This window comes from Centrocercus urophasianus, unplaced genomic scaffold (genome assembly GCF_019232065.1).
Source record: "Centrocercus urophasianus isolate 14NV4802_14NV808 unplaced genomic scaffold, USGS_Curo_1.0 seq_10, whole genome shotgun sequence".
NCBI classification, from domain to species: Eukaryota; Metazoa; Chordata; class Aves; order Galliformes; family Phasianidae; genus Centrocercus; species Centrocercus urophasianus.
In genome coordinates this window covers 35991810-36012108 of record NW_024884142.1, presented here as the reverse complement: position 1 = coordinate 36012108, position 20299 = coordinate 35991810, and positions in this window count along the sequence as shown.

Below are 20299 nucleotides of genomic sequence, written 5' to 3'. Positions count from 1 at the left end.
TGTATCTCACTGTATGTCTAATTCTTCCAGTATATCCCAAAATTGAAATTTCATTGGAAGATGCAGTCATGGAAGAACACAGTGCCTGAAACAGTCTGTTGTGATCCCAGCACACCTGATCTGCACCTGATTGTCTCTGGTTGCAGCTGGTCATAGTTGAAGGGTCCCTCAGTGCTGTGGGATCTCTCAAGAGAGTAGATCATTATGACTTACCTGCAGTCTGTTGAGACACAGCATCAAATAGAAATCTCTTCTTATGTGCCATTAGGGACAAACATGAGTGCCAGAAATGCTTGACCCCAAGGTTCCTAGCTCTGAAATTTTCTCCCATTGGAAATCTACTCTGCAGGACAAGCTTCCTGGCAGCAGATAAGGTATGTTCATTCATTTTCTTGTCCTTGGTTAATTGACTCCTACCACAGAGAAAAAGAGAAGTTTTGGTACATTGATGCTATTTCTCATGTGTGATTTTAGACAAGACAGGGTTTTTAAAAATCCTAGGTAGCCAGCTTTCCACTATAACTGTTGGAAAAGACTTTCAAGATCATCAAGTCCAACTGGTTAAGATTATTTAACCATCCAGATCTCCTCACCCTTGTCACCTTTCCAAACAGTGGTGTAGAGGGGAGGGGTATACTAGTAATGCAAATACTTGCTGTTATGTTGTATTTTCTCTTTATATGCTAGTCTCAGGAAAATGATATTTTTTTTAAATACATTGCATTCTTACAGGAGTTGTGTTTCTCATCATTTGATGTGTAGTATTTTACTAAAATGCCTTTATTTGGCTATAAGAAGGGTAAATAATATAAGGTCAAGAAAATGATACTTAGAATATACTACAGAACTGCCGAGAAACGTTTGGTGGGTGGGAGGAAGGAAATGACTTCAGAGACTGAAGGGATGAAAAGAGGAAATGACTTAATTCCCCACGTAGCTGAGCAGTGTCTCAGCATCCAATCACAGGGAACGATGCAGGTAAACAGGATGGGAGAAGAAGTAGGTCATTACCAAGCACAGTGCAAAAGAAACACTGTAGGTGACTGCCATGAATGACTTTATGAGCCATCCTGAGCAGTGAAGGCAAGAAAGGATGCTCACAGACTACCTGAGGGTAGTGGTGGCCTCCTTGCAAGCAATCAAAGTGGCTGAAAAAGATATGAGGACAACTACTGTTAGGTTTAGCCTTAATAATGTCATTTGGTTTTTAGTTTTCGTGAATTTATTCCATTATTATACAAGTATATGCCTTAAGTAACCCATCACTCCATGTTTAAATCTTCTGCTAAAAACGATTCTAAGCTAAAAAGAAAATCACTTCCTTCCTGCAGGCAGAGCTATCTTTAAAACCAGAATAATGAACTCTCTTGTGTGCCCAGTGCAGCTCAAGCAGTGCCAGAAGATACACTGTTAGGTACAAACTGAGCGTGACCTGTTCTGCTGCCAGGGAGGGCACCCGTGCAGTGAGGCCCACATCCAAGACAGGGAACTGCATGGAGACTGCCCATCAGCTCTGCTCTCTGAGCCTGCTAATATTCCGGCTGTGTACATGGACTGTTTGACAGAGCCAATACCATAGCAGAAGCCTCTCAAACCATTTTGCAGAGTATCTGTTGCCTGAGGACACTTCCAGTTTTATTTGATAGCACAGAGCTGAAGAGCTCCAGCACTGAGCTGCATGGCTTGGTTTAGAGGGTTAAAAGCAGGGATCTGTGCGCGTGTAATCTCTTCCAGTACCTAAAATAATCTAGGGAAGTCTCTTTGGCAGTCAGTAGTAGACTGGATTAGAGCCTGGACCACAAGACTCTCTAGAGAATAGGTAGCACATTTGCAAGGCTCTCTCCTGACCTAGCCCAGCTAGTGGCAGAGATCTCCAGTGCTGATAGAGAAGCCATTGTGCCTGTTCTGACTGCTCTGCTCACCCCCTCAGTGACTTTTGCCTGAACCAGCAGCCAGGAAGTAGCAATCTCTGGCTTTGATTCTGCGCCAGCTTCTGCAGCCTTCTCTTGGCCTGGTAATGCAAAGTGGTCCTCACACTGTTGCAGCCTATCTTATATAGCAGGGAGTTTTTATTTTATATATTTCTATTTTTACATTCCGAGTTTTCCCTCATTTCCTCTGGGGAATTTCACAACAGCTGGATCAACTGAATAGCCTGGCACAAGGGTGCTCCATTTTGTATGGATTTCTGTGATTTCAATAGTAAAAGCTATGATATTGGGCAGTATTTCACTAAGAACCAGAGAGTTGTATAAATGAACTGCTCTCTGGGGACTTCTTGTGTGACAGATAATGTTGGGGACTGTGGATCAGATCTGCTCTGGCTGCTTTACGGTGCTCCACATGTAGTTCGGGTTAACGACAGCTTTCTATCACCAGGACAGTGCATAGCATCCCAAGCATACAGGTGAATGTGGCCTGCTGAATGTACTCCATTTCTTGGTACCTGGAGATCATTGTTCTTCAAACCAGAATGCTCTGTGATCTTGAATCCTCTGTGATTGTAAGCATTGGCGTCAGTACAGGAAAAGCATCTTTAAGCCAAGTTATCCGTCATCCAGCTGTCAAAATTCCCCAGAGGAAATGAGGGAAAACCCAGACTTCAGGAAAGACTGAAGCCTTGTATTAGAGATGTAGTAATAATTGATTTACTCTCCCCCTTTGACTGTTTCCATGTTAGCTTTCGTTTGTTTTCTGATCCTAAGGCTACAATACTTATAGGCCTAAGCAGTGGAGGTTATGTGGCTCAGGAATGGATAAGCATTTGATCTTTGGAGAAGGGATCTTAACCTAATTGAACCACTGGGCCTTTTGGTATTCAGGTATCTCTGATTAACATCCTATCAACAGAAAACGATTTGGAAGGCACATGAAGCAACTTGCTTTGCTGTTTTAGGTGATCAGCTTTAAAATGTGAAATACATCAGGTAAGCTGTGAAGAAATGAATGAATGTATTTCCCCAAATCAATGGAATGAGTTATTTGCTGCAATTCCTGGCACTTTCTCTTTGAGTCCAAATGCTGAGGAACAAAAATCCCTTTTAAACCACCTCATTGTTTAAGGAGGGTGTTTACCAGGAAAACCAGCAACATGCTGAATCATATTAAATCCTTGGCAACAACTTTCCAGCTACATATTAGTTAAATATGCTCCTGGATCTTGTGTTTGAGCAGTCATGCTTTTAACCATGTTTGCTTGATCTCATTCCTATGTTCTGTACAGCAAGGAGGAAGCTGTAATGGCTGGTTCCAGTTAAGCAGTATTTGTCTGGAAAAATCTGAGCAATTTATACTTAAGGCTTAGTTCTCGGAGATGCAAATGGGTCGTAGAAGAGAAGTGATGCCTATGGCATTGTATGGGGATTCAGGCAAGAACAAGATCTGCTTTATTGAAATGTTGGTTTTTCTGACTGTTGGGTATTTTAGGGATGTGGAATGTAAATTAAAGTGTAAATTGTGATATTTACTCTTTTTTGAGAGTTATTGCAGAAGTTTCGCTCTCCCTTCCCCTGTCGCTTGATGAGGTGAGCAGCCAGCCTCCCTGCTCTGCTGTTAACAAACGCCTGTGCCCCTTCTGCATGTCCTGGATGCTCTTGCTAACAGAAATGCATTTCTCATCCAGCAGCTGTAGAGTCTGATCAAAAGATCTATCCAGTCTCGTATTTTCAATGACGCTCTTTTTCAAAAGATTTGTAAGGCCATGTGCTCTTCTTTGGTGGTAGCAGAGCTATCAGACCTCTTTAGCATTCTTCCTTTTTCCAGACCCACTGCTGTGAATGCATCCCAAAGCTTCTTTTCTGGAATATACAAACTCATTCTTCCTGAAAAGCCTATTAAAAACAAAAATACATTTGGATAAAGGATTCAGGAATCTACAGTCTAATGGAACGCACCTTGGGCACAAAAGCATTTGCCAGGAGGCAATTACCTGTTGCAAATCTGTAAAAATATATGTATAAAACTCCTAAGAGAAAAATGGTGCCCTGCATAGGAAACTGAAAGACAGCTTAGCCTTATGGGGAGAAAACTTGTTTGTGTGATGCTTTTGTGTCATTGTGGCAATAATTAAGTCATTAGTTCTGTGGCTCTTTTACATTATTTTTCTATGCAGAAGCATACTGCATTCAGTATACTTATAGCGTTGGTTTTAGTGTGTATCCTATTGCAATCAAGTTTCATGGATTTTTGGAGTTCTCCTCTCAAACCACTGAAAAAAATAATTCAGTAGTTTAGAATAATTCTGTAATGATGACTTCTCTACACTTAGTGATTTAACAATTGTCAAATGTTAAATCTATTAAATTATTGAACTATTAAATGAGAAACCCTGTTGATGCTGATTGTTGTTCTGGACATCTGCTCCACCCTAGCTCACAAGCATACGGAAAAAGTAAGAAATGTCAAAAAAACCACAACAAAACATATATATATGAAGTAATTATATAAGAAGTGAATTATATAAATGGGAAATAAAAGAATAATCATTCTGCCGTGATTTTCCATCTGAATTAAAACTCCCACAGCAGTAACTGGCATCTATCTTTGTCTGAGGGAGTCTTGTATGTTTGACCAGATCCCTTCTAAACATTGTTTTCCCCATGATCCCTTCCAGTTGTGGTACATTCTCCCTGCAAAGCAGGCACTAGGATCTTAGTTGGAATTTAGGCCATCTGAATATAGGCTGGCCTATCAATAAAAGGCTGTGTTACTTTGGTCTCCAAATCCAGAAGAAATAATTACAAGAATCTTCACTGAAGTAGGCAGCATGGTTTGCCAAGGAGAGAAGCCCTGGGTTACATCTTGAGCTCTGGTCTAAGTCTCCTGACCACAGAAGTCTCCTCTAATGGGAGAAGATTTACCATTTTGCTTAGTAAAAATCAACAGAAGAAACAATGAACAAACGAAGCCATCATTTTTAAAATAAAGGAAGGATTTCCAGTCAGATTATTTTCTCTTATAAAAACTATTTCTAGTGTATTTTTTTTGTATATGGATAGGAGTATTAACGTTAAATATTTTTCTGAAAGGTGGTGGGAAAATTTTGCTGGCAATGTTCTCATTAGCTGGTTTGTTGGTGTTCTTCCTGTTTTAAATGGAATAGATGATAAGATACAGGATAGAAAGTGCTGGGGAATGCGAAAACTTTGATGGAATTAAATAATCATATATATTCTGTAGCATTTTAGCAGCATAGAATCTGTATGTCACATGATATCTTTACAGTTTTCTGGTTCTTAAGTCTCTCGGGCCTAATTTCAGCTCTTTTGAGAGCTCAGACTTAGTTCTGGACTTGCCTGAGGCAATAAAACTGCCATGACTTCAGGTTTCATCTTGCCTTTACCATAGCCCTCCCGATCTGGACCAATGTGTGCTGGTGTCATTTTGAGAGAGGCTTGCTCCAAAGACATCACTATAGCTGGGGAGGAAAAACCTACCTCATCCTCAAGGTAATTCTGCTGTTGATCGTACATAAGCTGAAAATGAGCGTAAGGTAGTTCTGCTTTAATTTTCAAACCAGTTCTTCAAATCTGCGGTTCTTGTCACTAACTAGATTTCTAGAGAAAGCTGTAAAGAGTGTGAAATCCTCTCTGTCTGCTTTGCTGGTGAGAAAATGGGTGGGTTGTCTAATGTCATGGCAATCTCACGTTTGCCACTTTCTTGCTGAATATAACTTTACCTACTGCCCCAACATGACTAAACTGTACTTTGCATTGCTGGTTTAGCTATCCTCTTTAATTCTGTACATGGGCAGGAATATTAGCAACAAACAAGAAATCTCTTCAATCTACCAGAAGTTTCGTTCAGTATTTGCTAGGAAAACACAATTAAAGTTCTTTTTGTGTCCCACCGGTTCTACGTACCTGGAGTTCCTTCATCATTATCATCTGTTGCATCCACTTAGTTTCTAGCTCATCCTGCAAATGACATTTTTGGTGAGTTGATGAGGCTTGGAATTCATACTTCTTGTTTGCAGAATGGTCATGAGTGGTGTTCCCCTGAGGTTGGTATTGGGGCCTGTCCTGTTTAATATTATTACTGATGACCTGAGGGGATTGAGTGCATCCTCAGTAAGTTTGCAGATGACACCAAGTTAGGAGGAAGTGTCGATATGTCTGGGGATAAGAAGGTCCTTCAGAGGGATCTGGACAGGCCGGATTGCTGGGCTGAGGCCAGTGGGATGAAGTTCAACACGATCAGGTGCCGGGACCTGCATTTTGACCACAACTCCAGGCAACACTGCAGGTTTGGGGGAGAGTAGCTTCAAGACTGTGTGGAAGAAATGGACCTGGGGGTATTGGCCAGTGCTCAGCTGAACATGAGTCAGCAGTGTGCCCAGGTAACCAAGAAGGTTGATGGCATCCTGACTTGGATAAGAAATAATGTTGCCAGCAGGAGGAGGAAAGTGACCTACTCTCATGATTATACATAGCATAGCAATGATATGGATAGCATAGATCTAGCAACCATGATGCTATTACAGAAAGTGTAAGTGCTTTTACAGTAAAGATTTGAGCATGAGGCAAGTATTTGTTTCAAGACAAGGTGACAAATAGCTGCAGGGTTGGAGCTGTGCATCCATGTAAGTCAGGTCAAGCCTTTCCCTTCATAAGTGAGATTAGTAGTAAAGTGCCATCCCATATGTTATGTGGAGGTTTGTTGAAGAAGGATTGAAAAATCAAGGTTCTGTCTTGTGAGGACAATAACAGTTAGGGCAGTGATTAAGAGAAGGAGTAGACAGCAGATGGTTGAAAAGAGAAGAGCAGTTAAAGAGCTAAGCGAATTTCCTCCTACAGTGTGCTCTGAGCTATAGACTTGGACAGCTAGAGCTGAAAGAGAGATTTTCACCAGAATACTGTTCTACCAGACACAGGGATAATGAGCGACCAATTCTCCCAGCTGACATCATGGCCCTTTTGTTAAAGCCCACTTTTCCAGAGCAGAGGACCCTTCATGAAACAGTCCCAAGACTCAGCTAATCAGCTTCTTAAGATACTCAGTATCTTAAAATGAATTTGCTAAATCCCAGCATTTGCCTGGAGTTTGTTTGTTCATTAATGGGGAAATAAGCAATAGCCTGCATTCCCTTCCCAGGCCCTATGGGTTCTGGTACATAACCTTTCACTGCTGTCACCAAAATATTTGCGTGACTGAATTTTATTGCCTGGAAAATTTGTTGAATATTTTGGGATTTTTTGATTGTTTGTTTGTTTTGTGGCACTACTTCAGCAAGAAAATGTTTTACGTGTCAGATATTTCCCTCATCCTATATATCCTATGGAATCTTACTGGAAGCTAATCCCTCTTCAACTTCATAGGAAAAAGAGATTTTACAATCTTCTGTTTATTCACTGTGCCAAATGTGCTTGAAGAACTCCATCGCTCTGAATAAGTGCCAAACACGATGATGAACTGCATCACCCCTTGGAGATCACACACAGGGAGGGTTCTGCAGCAACAAGTCCCTCTGAGCAATACTCTTGCAGACTAACAATAAAAGTTTCATGAGCGCAAACATCACGTACTAATGTTGACACTTACTAGTGACTAAAGCAAAAATGACATGCAGCGCAGTTGCCTTGATATCCTGTATTCTGACCAGATTTAGCTCATCTTCCTGCATAATTTCCTTTGTCTTGTTTGTAGTTCTTTTTCTCCTTAATTGCTGCTCTAGCCTGTCTTTATAAATTGCATTCCCACATGTTTACTTGTCAGGGGCACACAGTCGCCATGTGACAGGACGTGTGTGCTCAAAACTGACAACGTGTGTGGATCAAAGCCAGCAAGGCAAAGAAAAAAGCTTCATAAACAATGCTGTAAATAACATCTGGGCTGCCCAAATATGGAAGAACATGATAGTTTTTCCTCTTTGTTGTTATTTTGTTTTGTCATGGACATCTCCCTATAGATATAAACAAGTCTGAAGTCAGTAATTATGGTACAGATTATTTTGAGCTAATGCTCATCACCAAATGCGTACAACAATGTGCTGCAGACGGAAAAAACAGACAAGGTGAAGTGAAACTTCAGGAAGCGAATGAATCAGTGTTGCAGAACAAAGCCAGAAAAAAAGAAACCCAGCCAATTAAGAGAAATACACAGAAAATGATTAAAAGAAGTTCAGTTTAAACATCCTCATCTCATCCTGCTACATAAGATATTGACACACAGTTTTTCCAACTTATTTGAGTATCAGAAATTGGAATACAAAGGAGAAATTGTTAAAGCCACGTAAGAGTAGAGTTCAGACAAAATCAGTCCTGGGTCTGAAAACGTTCCTACTCCTGTTTTATTGTCTAAATCAAACTTGAACTGGATACTGCTTTGCTAGGATTACTTGCTGCAGGTGTTGAACCTAAGTTGTTGCTGTTGCTTTGGCAAGCTGTACAAAGAGATGGGTAAGCAATTCATTTGCCCACAGCCCCAGGGTTATCAGCCACTGGCTTTTGTCTGGAATCAGTAGACAGATGTGTGCTGTGTAAATTAAGCTCCTCCAGTGGGCAGTGAGCTTGTGGTAATACAGTAAAATGGGAATTATATATATTTTTTTTTCCAACTTTTTCTGTTGGAGACTTTCCCTTTCTTTGTACAGAGTCCAGCCCTACAGAGCCTGCTTTTGGTTGGAGCCTCATAAAGGCAACACTAAAGCCAAACAACTCCTAGCTGGATGAATTTGTTTGAATGCCTAGATCTGTGTATTCAAGCACCCTTTAGTTTCTGTTAAGATATTTAAGTGTAAAAACAAGCTAGATAATGAAGAAATGTGTTCAGCTTACAGTATCCTCCCTTCCGAAAAGTAAATGGCTATTTCTTTGTGCTAGGTATAACCTAAAGTGGCGAGAAAACCTAGAGGCTTTCCCTCAGTTATCATGGTTTCACATTATTGGATTTCTTTGTGTGTGAATACGAGATCAGGCATACCCAGGACAGCCTACTTTTTAAGGACCGTATTAACATATCACTAAGTCTTTCCTGTGATTTAAACAGAACTGTACTGGGTTCTGACCTAAATTTCACAAAAAAATGCCATGGTATCCAAGAGGATGCAAGCAGCTTATGGCATTGGTTGTTGCATAGATGCAGAAAGAAATTCCAATTGTCATTCAGCAGGCAACACTTCTTATACCAACACCTCCACGCTTCAGGCTGGCAGCAAGCTGTGTACAAGAGCCCTGCTGATGCTGCTAAAAGCTCTTCATCAGTCTGGGTTCCATCCCAGCCTCATCATAAAACAGGAGCTTGAAGTTAAGTGATAAAAAGAAGGTTAAAATTACTGTTTTCCATTAAATCCTGTATTAAACATCAGTAAACTACAGGAGAGAATGTTTTTAGTATAGGTCTCAGTGAATCCCCACATCAACTACGAATGAGTATGATTCAGCTAAGATGATCAAGCACTGTGACTTTGGGAGTTTCTGATGCTTTGCAATGGTAATTTTTATTCAGATAGTTCATGTGTCTGTAAACATTTCCCCAGTCATTAAAAACATATTGTCTCTTTTTCAGCAACTTATAACACATTTTTAGGATACCACTATGTATACAAATAAGGATTTCAAGCATGGTCAATCTGACCTAGTCTCCTTGAGCAGCATTTCTAATACTGTGAAGGCAAAATATGTGTCATTTACAAAGTATTCAAGTTAATAATATAACACACATGTACTATCCCCTAAATCTTCAAGCAAGCAGGTTCAAATTTTATTTCTACTATAGCACAGATGCTGACCCTTGTAAAGAATCGTTATATTAAAACCAGGCACAAGGAAGTAAGTGGGACAATTTAGAAGTGCAGAGTCTGCTTGAGGAGAACCCGCTATGGTCTTCACAGATGTTAAAGGTGTTAGAAGACTGCGTAAGGAGGCTATCTGTCCATAAAATCAGGTGACTGTAGCTCAACCACTCCTTCCAGAACGTTTGATGGCTTACCAGTATTTGTACCATGTATCTTTTATCTGTAAGTGTCTGGGTAGAACAGATATGTGATTCTATAATCAGGAATGTTCTGTCATGCCACCTACATAGGGAAATAGTGAATTTAAGGTGGCAGCATCTCCTGAAGTTCCCCCTTGTGTGATCAAACTGTTTGCCTCTTCCCTGGTCTGCTTAAATAAATCAACTCTCATCAGCTCTCACATACGCAGCAGTGTACATAAGTATTTGAAGCGAAGCAGTGTTAGAGTGAAATTCAGCACAGATTAATTTTTTGTTTTTTTTTTTTAAAGAAGTTCAAACCAGCCTGTCTTTCAAAGCCTGCCCAATGAATCATTTTTGGAGAGCAACTGGCACCACAGCTCTTCTGTGTGACTCAAGCTGTTTCAGAGGAAGTAGAAGATGGGTAAGGGACCGGGCACAGAAAACTCAGTCTTGCAGTTTATCATTTGGACTCCTTTGTTGCTCAGTTTAGTGCATCTGCTCTATGGTATATGCAGAAAATCTGTTTCCAAGAAATGAGTTTTTAAGGAGCATTGCAGAGCTTGGGCAATGACTGGACTTGGACAGTAGGGAACCATGAGAAGCAAAGAGCTCATCTCCATGCTTTCTTCGTGTCAGTAACACTGTTTCCATATTGCACTCTTCCTGATGATAGGGAAGCTCTGATATTTTGTAAAGGAAGAAGAGTGTTTGATACTGTCACTGATCAAACTTTCCTTAAACATTAACATAAAAATAATTCTTACTGGCATCACATAAAAAGAAAAACTATATTTGGGGTAATTTTGTTTATTTTTTACCTGATAAACATTAAATTCCGGTGTTGACAGAGAAACACCGATGAATGAAAATGATAACATCTTACTTAGCAAACCTTTTATTTTTGTTTATTTATTTTTTTTAAAACTGTCTGTTTTGACATGTATCTTAACTAGAGCATCTCTTTTTGTTAATTTTTTTTCCCATTCTTCAGCCTAACCATCACGTTCTTGGAAACATATATTGAAAAAAAAACACCAAAGAACCTATCAAACCAGTGAAACGCAGAAGTTTGGTGAAGGTTGTTTACTGAGTGTAAGTTAAGGTCTCTACAAATGTTACAGAAAGCTGGTACCACTGCTTTGCATTTCCGTAACTTCATTAATTCAAAAATCTCGGAGTTTCTGATGACTTTAATCAGTTACATTCCCCAAGCGTGCTGGATTGTATCGTATGTGCCTGACATTTAAGCATATTTAGGGGGAATTGGGGCTGTATAAAACAAACAGAGGGAGGAAGCATACAGAAATATTCTAGCTAGGGTAAAATAAATCCACTGTACTTCTCTAAAGGGTTGTCTGCAGATAATGAAGATGAAACAGGATCCCAAATGCATCCCAAATGTTACACTTAGCATATTTATCTTATTTAGTTACTATGGGGATTCTTCCCTACATGAGAAAAGTGATGACTTTCCTTAAAGCTTGAAATGAAAAGGAAAACTAGTGAGAGGAAATGGGAAAACAAAACAAATCAAACATCTCCTAAAAGTTTTAGTTTTCATTAAGGAAAACTTTGACTGTAACAAAATATTTCCTCCCAAAAGGAGACTTTTAAAATTATGTGCCTGATAATCTTGCTGTCTGTTTCAGTTTCTCTTTTGGAGTGAAGCCAATGGGAAGCTTGTGGCAGGATATCTATTCCCCTGAAATATTAATTTCCTTAAATCTGTAGATTTATCTTACAAGTCTGAATATTAGATAAAGGTGCAATCAATCATCATCTGTGAGCAGGAGACCAAAATTTCTGCAAAACCCTTAGATTTGTTGCTAGCTTTTGATATCAGTGGCTGGAAGATTTACTGATCTGCCTGGAGAAGTTGGTTGGCGTTAAGCAGCTTAGTTCCTGTTTTCTGTAAGGAAATGACCAGAAAACTGCAATCTTGCCATGTAGAAAAGGCACTCCAGACAGTTGTTTCTTAGCTTTCTTACACAGCATGTGCAGATCACTCCAAGAATGAGCAAGGAGGGAATAAATTTCCTAAAGCGGCCATTTTGCTGATAACCTGCAGATAAGATTTTCTTGCATGTTTCCTACAGCAGATAGAAGGCAGGTTGCTTGCTTGAGAATTATTTAGACTAAGTCTTAGGTAGGTAAGAGAAGACCTTTACTTTCAGAAGCGTGCAACGCTCTTCTATTATCTCTTCAAAACCAGAATGTGCTCCCCAGCCATAACAGCAATGGGTTTCTGAGGCCATGGCCAAGCTGTGGCTGCCTGACCTTCTGCATCTCCGGTCCCTGGGGCAGGATTAGAGCTGGGAACACCCCATGGACATGCACAGAGACCTCTAATACCAAAGTTTGTGTAGGTCTGGCCACTTCAGTGCAGAGTTCCACCTCAGGAGCACACTGCACCAGAGCTGGGGATCATTGGCATTGATTCCCAGTATTTGTCCAGGTGGAATGAAAGCATTTCTTACACCATAAATCTCTAAATGTTTTGGCATGCAGATACACAAAAACAGAGGTAACTGGGATCACCAGGTAGGTGATGGGTTTGAGATGAGAGCTTTGATGATCAGTGCTTCCTTTCTGCCACCTGAATGCATGAGCAGCATAGCATTCCCCACGGAATATAAGGAGAAAACAGTCACTGAAACAGTCCCTCAATCTTTTTTTTTTTTTTTTTTTTTTTTTTTTTTTAAATTCTGAAAACACGTACAAGGATATTTATTAAAATACAGAATGTTTTCCTTAAAAAGCACGTGCTCTTTCTCCCTGCTTGGAGCTACTGCTGTAGACTCTTTCACCATCTCCATCCTGTCTGGTTTCCTGTTATGTGTTTAAAGAAACAGAAAATGTATCCTCATAAAAATAATCAGTCATTGATTCAGAAGAAAGCATGTCACCATCTGAGATAGTAGGAATATTTTCTTCTGCATCAAGAAGCTTGACTAAGATGCATCTGATTTGAGATCCAATGTAATCAAAGCAAATGTAGTTTTGACTTCAGGATGTTAAAAATAAGCCATTGATAACCGGATAACTGTGTATTTTAAAACAATTATTCCCTTGGATACAGAGAGAGACAGCATGTGTACTTCCAACATCTGCACTTTTTCTTACTCATGAGTGCATGAAAACAGGAAAATAGCATGAAAGACCTGAAGTGGAATTTTTGTTATATCTCAATTCTGCCATTGAACTTCCACTGGAAAGAAATTGACAATTTTTATTGTGTTTTTCAAGCATGTAATATACAATTCATTATTGTGTCATGCATCCTATGATTGTGAGATAGTCTTTATTACTCATTGTTGTATCAGGGAACATTTCTATCCTGCATACATCTGGTTCTATGTAGTTCCTAGGAGAGGAAAAACACATAGCAACATGTTTTGTGCCATCTCTTTGCTGCTGAGTTTCCTTTCCCTGCTTTTTAGAGGCTGCTTATTATTTGCTTGGAACTCGATATTTTTGAAGCAAATCTTTATTTACAAGTGATGACATTAAAGATGAAAAACACAAAGAGAATCAGTTCAGCAGTATAATTTTAAAGTCAATCAAGAAATTCACAGTAATTAATAGATGCTTCATTTTAATCTCTTGCAACAGATGCATGTGCTTCTTTTAGTAGTTAACTGCTTTCAGACACTAATTTGACACCATATGGGTGTCAGATTTCTGATCTCAACAACTGCTTAATTAATTGATGTATTTATCTTTGAATGGATTATGTCAGCTCAGATCAAAAACATAAACATGCTATGAAATTGTAAATAGTGAGAGCTTTCTTTAAAGACTAATGCAGCATAACACCAAAAATGAGATATATTATAATTGAGTTCACTTGGATAAAGTGTTGTCCTAAGTGTGAGAAAGAGAGATGAGCCAGAAACATAAAACAGTTCTGGGAAGGACATATGTGAATTATTGCTAGCCCCCAAAATTATGAGTCAGTCTCCCAAATAAAAACAACTAAACAAAAAACAAAAAACTCAGACATAGTCCTGAAAGTGCTGTTCTTTAGAAACAGAGAAACAGAAAGTGTGGTCTTCTATGTTTCTTCTCTAGTCCATTTCAGAAAATGGAGTCTAGGCAGAAAGCTTGGCATATGAGGAAATTTGCAGTAGATGTGATTTGACATTATGGTGCATTAGATTCTCAAGGATTATTTCTGGAGCTGCCACAGTTCTGCTCACCCCATCTCCAGAAGATACACTGGAGGTGGAAAAAATGAAGACAAAATCTTGATAAAAAGGATGAGGATTATGGAATAAAAAAAAACATACACCAATGGTTCTTCAATTTGTAAAAGAGATGACTGATATAGCAAGTTCATCATAGTAAATGATATGAGGAAGGTGAATGAGCACCATTTATTCGTCATTTCCTACTGTACAAGAGGGAATATTGAATGAGATTACGAGACACAGTGGCTGGAAAAAAAGCAATATTTTCACCCAAGCATAATTAACTCACTGCCACAGGATGTCGTGGAAGTCAAGAGATATAAATGGATTCAAAATAGGAATGCAGAATTTTACAAAGATGTGGTTCATTGATTAACATCAAAAAGAGATGCAACCTCTGGCTCAAAAATTCTCTGAACTATTGATTGCTGTAGTTACATTATTTTACCCAAGGAAGTCTCTCCTGAGTTTGCCTGTTTTCTTCTGCTCTTTGCTCAGCCAATTTCAGCTGTCCAAGGTTAAAGAAAAGCTACTGAGCTTCATGGATTTTGTCAGTCCCATCATAATCTTACAATCTAGGAAAAAAAAAAAAAAAAAAAAAAAAAAGGAAAAGCTTACTCTGTGAACTGTGACCTGCTCTTACTGTGATCACAAGAGGATAGAGGAAAACTTAACGGTCTGGTCTGGAGGAAGGGAATCTTATGGAAAAGAAGAATTGTCACTTTACACAAATTCTGCATGTTCACAACAAAGAAATACGAATTCCACCAGGAGAAACAGAATTGTGCCTCGAACTCTCTTCAAGAATTGCTGCAAATGCTCTTGGAAATGTTGTATCTCAAAACCAGTTCTTCATTTAAAAAGGAAAGGGAGGGAAGGGAAGAAGGGAGATGTTTCTTGTACCTGTAACAGAAAAGGAATTCCCTGTCTGTCTGGATTCAGAGTCTGAGATCTTGGTTAGTCCTCAACAAAATTTCAAGCCAATGTTTAGCATCACTTTCCTTTGCACACTACCCAGGGCTGTCCAGCTCCACTCATCTGTGGTACCTCTGTCCTGTTTACCCACAGGTTGCACAGCAGCCATGCTTAGCTAGTTACAAATATCAGCTTGAGACAGCAGTTGCATCCTGTTGACCACAAACTTCATCTTGTTCATTGTCTTGTTTGTTTGTTAGTTTGTTGTTATTTTAATGAAACAGAATAACTCAATGGTAATTTGCCAATTTAGGAGTTGCTAGAAGTCTGAGTGGTCCAAGGGGGAGCATTAGGTCACCTATTTAGGCTCCTTAGTGTGACCTCTCCTACAAGTTGCTGTATGATCCTACATATAAGTTACTGCTTTAGAAAGTCACAGTTTAACTAAATGCTTAAACAATCAGATGATTTTTTTTTAACCACATGAAAAGTAGTATGGAAAATGAAAGAGAAAATTCATTAGGGTTTGCAAGAAAAGGGAAAAGGAACAGTAAAATTAAACACTAATTACCAACAAGTACTGAGTTATTCCAAATGACGCATGACTAAAATTTGGTGACTTCAGGTTTGTGGTTTCAGCTGTATTAGCTATCAGTAATGCAAAAGAAGAAGTGTTTATTTGAAGTAGAACTTTCTTACTGACACTTGTCAGTGAGAACTCTAACTGACAGAAGCAATGAATCATAATTATTTGAAAGCGCTAGAAATACACTTGTCCCTTCCTCTACGTTTCCTCCTGCAAGAATTCTTCCCTTATGGTTCTCATAAAGTTAAACGGCAGTAACTATTCAGATGTCAAGTACTGGCTGTTATCATGCAAGCTGTAACTGGAAATCTAAAAATGTACCGCCAAAACCTAATAGTGAAACTGCAGTCTCAGACAACTGGTGAAGCAGAAAGGGTAGGTGTGGGTTTCTAGAGAAGGCTGCTTGCTGACATTAACCCATTTCCTGATCACCTTACTCACATGAGTAGCTCTACTGAGATCACCCAAGTCAGTCATATAAGCACAACAGCTTTTGACCTCTTGCTTTTTCTGCAGCGATTTTCTAAAACAAAAGAAACTGACTAGTGATTTCATGCATAAAACTTCTCTAACATCCCTTACAGTAGCTTACTCCCCTTTTTTGAAGTCAGTCTTTCTGCTTTCATGTTGCTTTATCCCACCTCTCTCTCTTTCACCCCTTCATTCTATGAGTAACAGTGGAACAGTGATTTCTGGTCCGTATATCCTCATATCATACAATGTGCCAAAAATGGGTGCTTATGCACAGTGTAAGCAATTAAATTTGATATAAATAGTTCAAGGTGAAAAACAGAATTCAGAGCAACCAAAGAAGAATTTAAATTTGAAAAACAAAATTAAGAGCAGCAAAAGCAATCATTTTCCAATGAGTGCACAGGAAACATTAGTACACAGCTTTAGCAGACATAGATGACTGCATTTGGCCTGTTGATTGGATTTGTTCCAAATATCCAGCCACACACATTCTACTCCGTATCTCCATATGGGATCTTAAAAAGGTGCTGCAGAAATTGCAAAATTGGTGAACATTCTGATGCAATTTCTTCTAATCATTTTCTCACAGCCATAACATTACAACTGATGTTTCCTGAGTCCCACGATCATGTATCTTCTTCCCCCTTTATCTTCATCTTTCTCCCCTCACTTCCTTTTCCTATTTGACTAGCTCTTCTGCACTACCATCTTATCAACCTGCTCTCCCAGACGCATATTCATCAGCTGGGATAAATCAGCACCATTGTACTGATGTAAGCAGAACAATGTCAGCTAAAATCTTGGCTGACAACACTTGTTTAAAATGCAGAAATCCAGTCTTGCAGCCCTGCCTTTCCTTGCTTTGAGTGGTTTGTCTGCCACAGCCCCTCCTGGCCACCTCACACATTTGAAGTGTAAACAATTCCCAACAATCTCAGCTGCAAGAGTTAGGGGCAAATGAAGCTGATATCTTAAGAACAGGTTTTGCATTGCTGTAATGTTGCTGCTAGACACAACAACAGCAGCTGCTGTTGTGCTACCACCAAGGAACTGCATCAAGGCCTTTAAGCCCTACTCACCAAGGTGCCCAAACTCTAAACGTTGGTCTACCCAGAACTGTAGGAAGTCCTTCCCCGCTCTTTTATTCTTGTGCATCAAACATTGATTGCAGGCTGGCTTTCTTGTTAAGGAAACAGTGGCTCCTATCCAAACTGCAGTGTTTTTCTTACTGTGGGATGATCAAAGGGTTATAAACAAAGGCACACAGAAAGTCTCCAAAACAAGTTTCTACGGTCAATGCACTGAAGTTGCAGACAATAGGTAAAGTACAGTAAAGTTAGTGAAAGTGGAAAATGACTGGTAGGGAAACTAGCATTTTCAGAGGCTCAGCAAGACCAGTCAGTCGATGAAGAGGTGATTTAGTTGTGCAGCAGACCCCCTGTGCTTTCTGATTAACTCAGTGACAGGCTTTCATCGAGATTTTTCCCCTCATTTGCCTTGTGACACCACAGTTGCACTGAGCGGCCCCAAAGCGATCACACTCTCTCCCCTCTGAATCACCGCAGAAAGAATGGCAGATCCAAGTGTGTTGGAAAAGCATTGTTTTGCTGTCATGCAAACCTGGCCACATTATCATTATTATCATAGACTGACATCTTTCATCACCTTTTCTGTTTTCCAAGACAAAAGAGCCAGCTGAGACTGGAACAAAGGAGAATACAGGGAAAAGGAGAGAATATGTCAAGCAAGAATAGTTTGGAAAGGGCCAAAAGTGGAAAAGGAAGTCTAATTCTAGCCTCATCCAGGGGAAAAAAAGTTTTTTGAGAAATGTAAACAAATCAGGAAATCCTGGCACTTACTCCAGTTCCGATTTGGCGAAACATACCAGCCCTTTCCCTATGTGTGAGCTGCTGTTTGTGAATGAAATCCAGATTAGGTTATTCATTGAGCCCTGCCAGTCCCACAGTTTCCAGGTTTCCTTTTGCCTATGGCATAGCTTAAACCTTAAAATAATAATAATAAAAAAAACATATGCATGTTATTAACTCTCCATATTCAAATGGAAATACAATGCTATCATAAATCTCCTTTTTTTTCTAATGTAAATTCCTTTCTCCAGCATGAAGCTGCAGGAAAGCCATTGTATCTGCGCAATCTAAACTTGAAAGGGAATTTTTGTTAAACTAGTTATGATAGGGGAAACATGTTTTTCACTGAGTTGAAAGATTAAAGTTGGTCATAAAAAGGGGTGGAGGGGCTGGAGGAGGATTATTGGTTGCTCAACTAATGATTAGATACAGGACTTCAAGGACAAATTAAGGAGCACAAAAAGAAAGATCTCCAAAGATAAGTGAAACCAGTTCCAATAATATCAAATAAAAGATGCCTTGTTTATCACGGATTTTAATCTCCCCTGTTCTATTCTACCCCTGTTAGTCTAATTAGACAATGAGAGTGTAAACTCCGAAAGAGACAACCAATCTTTTGTAGACCTTGAAGTCTACTCAGCGTATCTGTCTTCCAACTTGCCATTCTTGTCTCCCAGCTTGGGTAATTTCCCTCTCTCTTGTGCTTCCAGCTTAAATAGCTCCTTTATAACATTTTTCTTCTAATTTTGTTTTTGAGTCCTTACAGAAATACAATGTCAGTTGCCAAAATTCCCTTTTTCCTGATTCAAAACTGTTTCTGGCTCATTAACACTGTCTGTTCAGAGGGGGGTGATGGGAGGAAAAAGTATCAGGGGTTTAGTACCTCTACTCTAGCTCAGACATGGTTTATCTGTGCATAGTACAGGAGTAATTTGGGGCTAAAACAAGGAATATGCCAGAAAACATAAAAAGCAAGTTACTGTGAGAGGTGAAACTCTTTATGTAGCTCTAAATGGCACAGCAAAGAACTTTGTCCAGGGAGAAAGTAAAGCAAGCTTTATAAATACCAACTGGTTGTGATAATGAGCTCTCATTTCAAGTCTTTCTGTGCAGTGAATTGTAAGGAATCAAGGAAAAGCTTCCAATCTTATCTGACTTAATTTGCACCTTACTGGTGGCTCTGGCTTAGCACTGAGGAAACCAGGAGACATTTCGGCCCATCTCTGAGGTGGCCACATATGTAAACACACACATGAGCTGTTGCCTCCGTGCTTTGCATGCTTTTGGTCAAATCTCTGTGAAATTAAAGCATCCAGAAAACTGTTGAGGAACTGCTGAGGAACTGAAGCTGTTCTTATGTCCAGCATGAGCCTTAATCGCATGTGTGGGGGCATGCATGCTGTTTGGCAGAGAGAAAAAAGACAGAGAAAGCAGTATGGATTATTGCTACAAGGTGATTTTCAATGGTCGTGGGCTATCCCAAGCAAAAATCACAGTGAAAATGAGGCGTTTTTGTTTTCTTATGATATTTCCATGGTGTCATAAGCCTCTCTTACCCGCGGAAGTTGAATCTTAGTGTGCTTTACATTGTGCTTATAACTGATGTGACATCGTGTTTTCTTTTTGTAAGGAGGATTTCTTTTTTAGTGCTAGGCTGGAGAACCTCCATTTTTAAAAGTGACGTGACCTAAAATGTAATTCTTTAATTTTTTTCAAATTTTACCTTTCTGGCAATTTTTTTTCAAATATGCATGTTTTCTTAACACAAATAATTCTGGACAACGCTGGTAACTGCCCAGATTTCTCTAAATTAAATAAGAAAATAAAATGATATAAAGCCAGTGTTGTTTCTGCCCTCTCCATCAGCTTAAATGTTCTGTCTGTTCAATTAAAAAAAATGACTGCAGTCCATGGCACAGTGCAAACGAGGCATTACACTTGCTGCATTGGACACAGTCAGTTCTCCAGCCTGCAAAAAATCAGTCCTTTCCTTATGTTTTGTCACCCACTTGACAAAAACTACAAAGGACCGTTTTCTCTTTTCCTCCTCTCTGAAGGAGCTGCTTCTGGGGAAGGGGATGCGGGAAGGAGCAGAAGAAGGAGGACTTAGACCAGGGAGGGCTCACTGCACCTTTCGCTGCTGAGGCTTAGCTTCCCAGCTCGCTCCTGCCTCTCAACCATGTAATCCACAGAGGCTACAAGACAGAGAAAAGAAAGTTTATTATTATTTTTGAGGACCTTTCCTGTAGGGTTGCTACTACCTGTCGGTATTGGCAGGGTCTTGATTCCTTTCACATCAATAGAAGGCTTTCTCAGCTGCCTGCAGAGTCAGTAGTAGTGGGACAGCTATC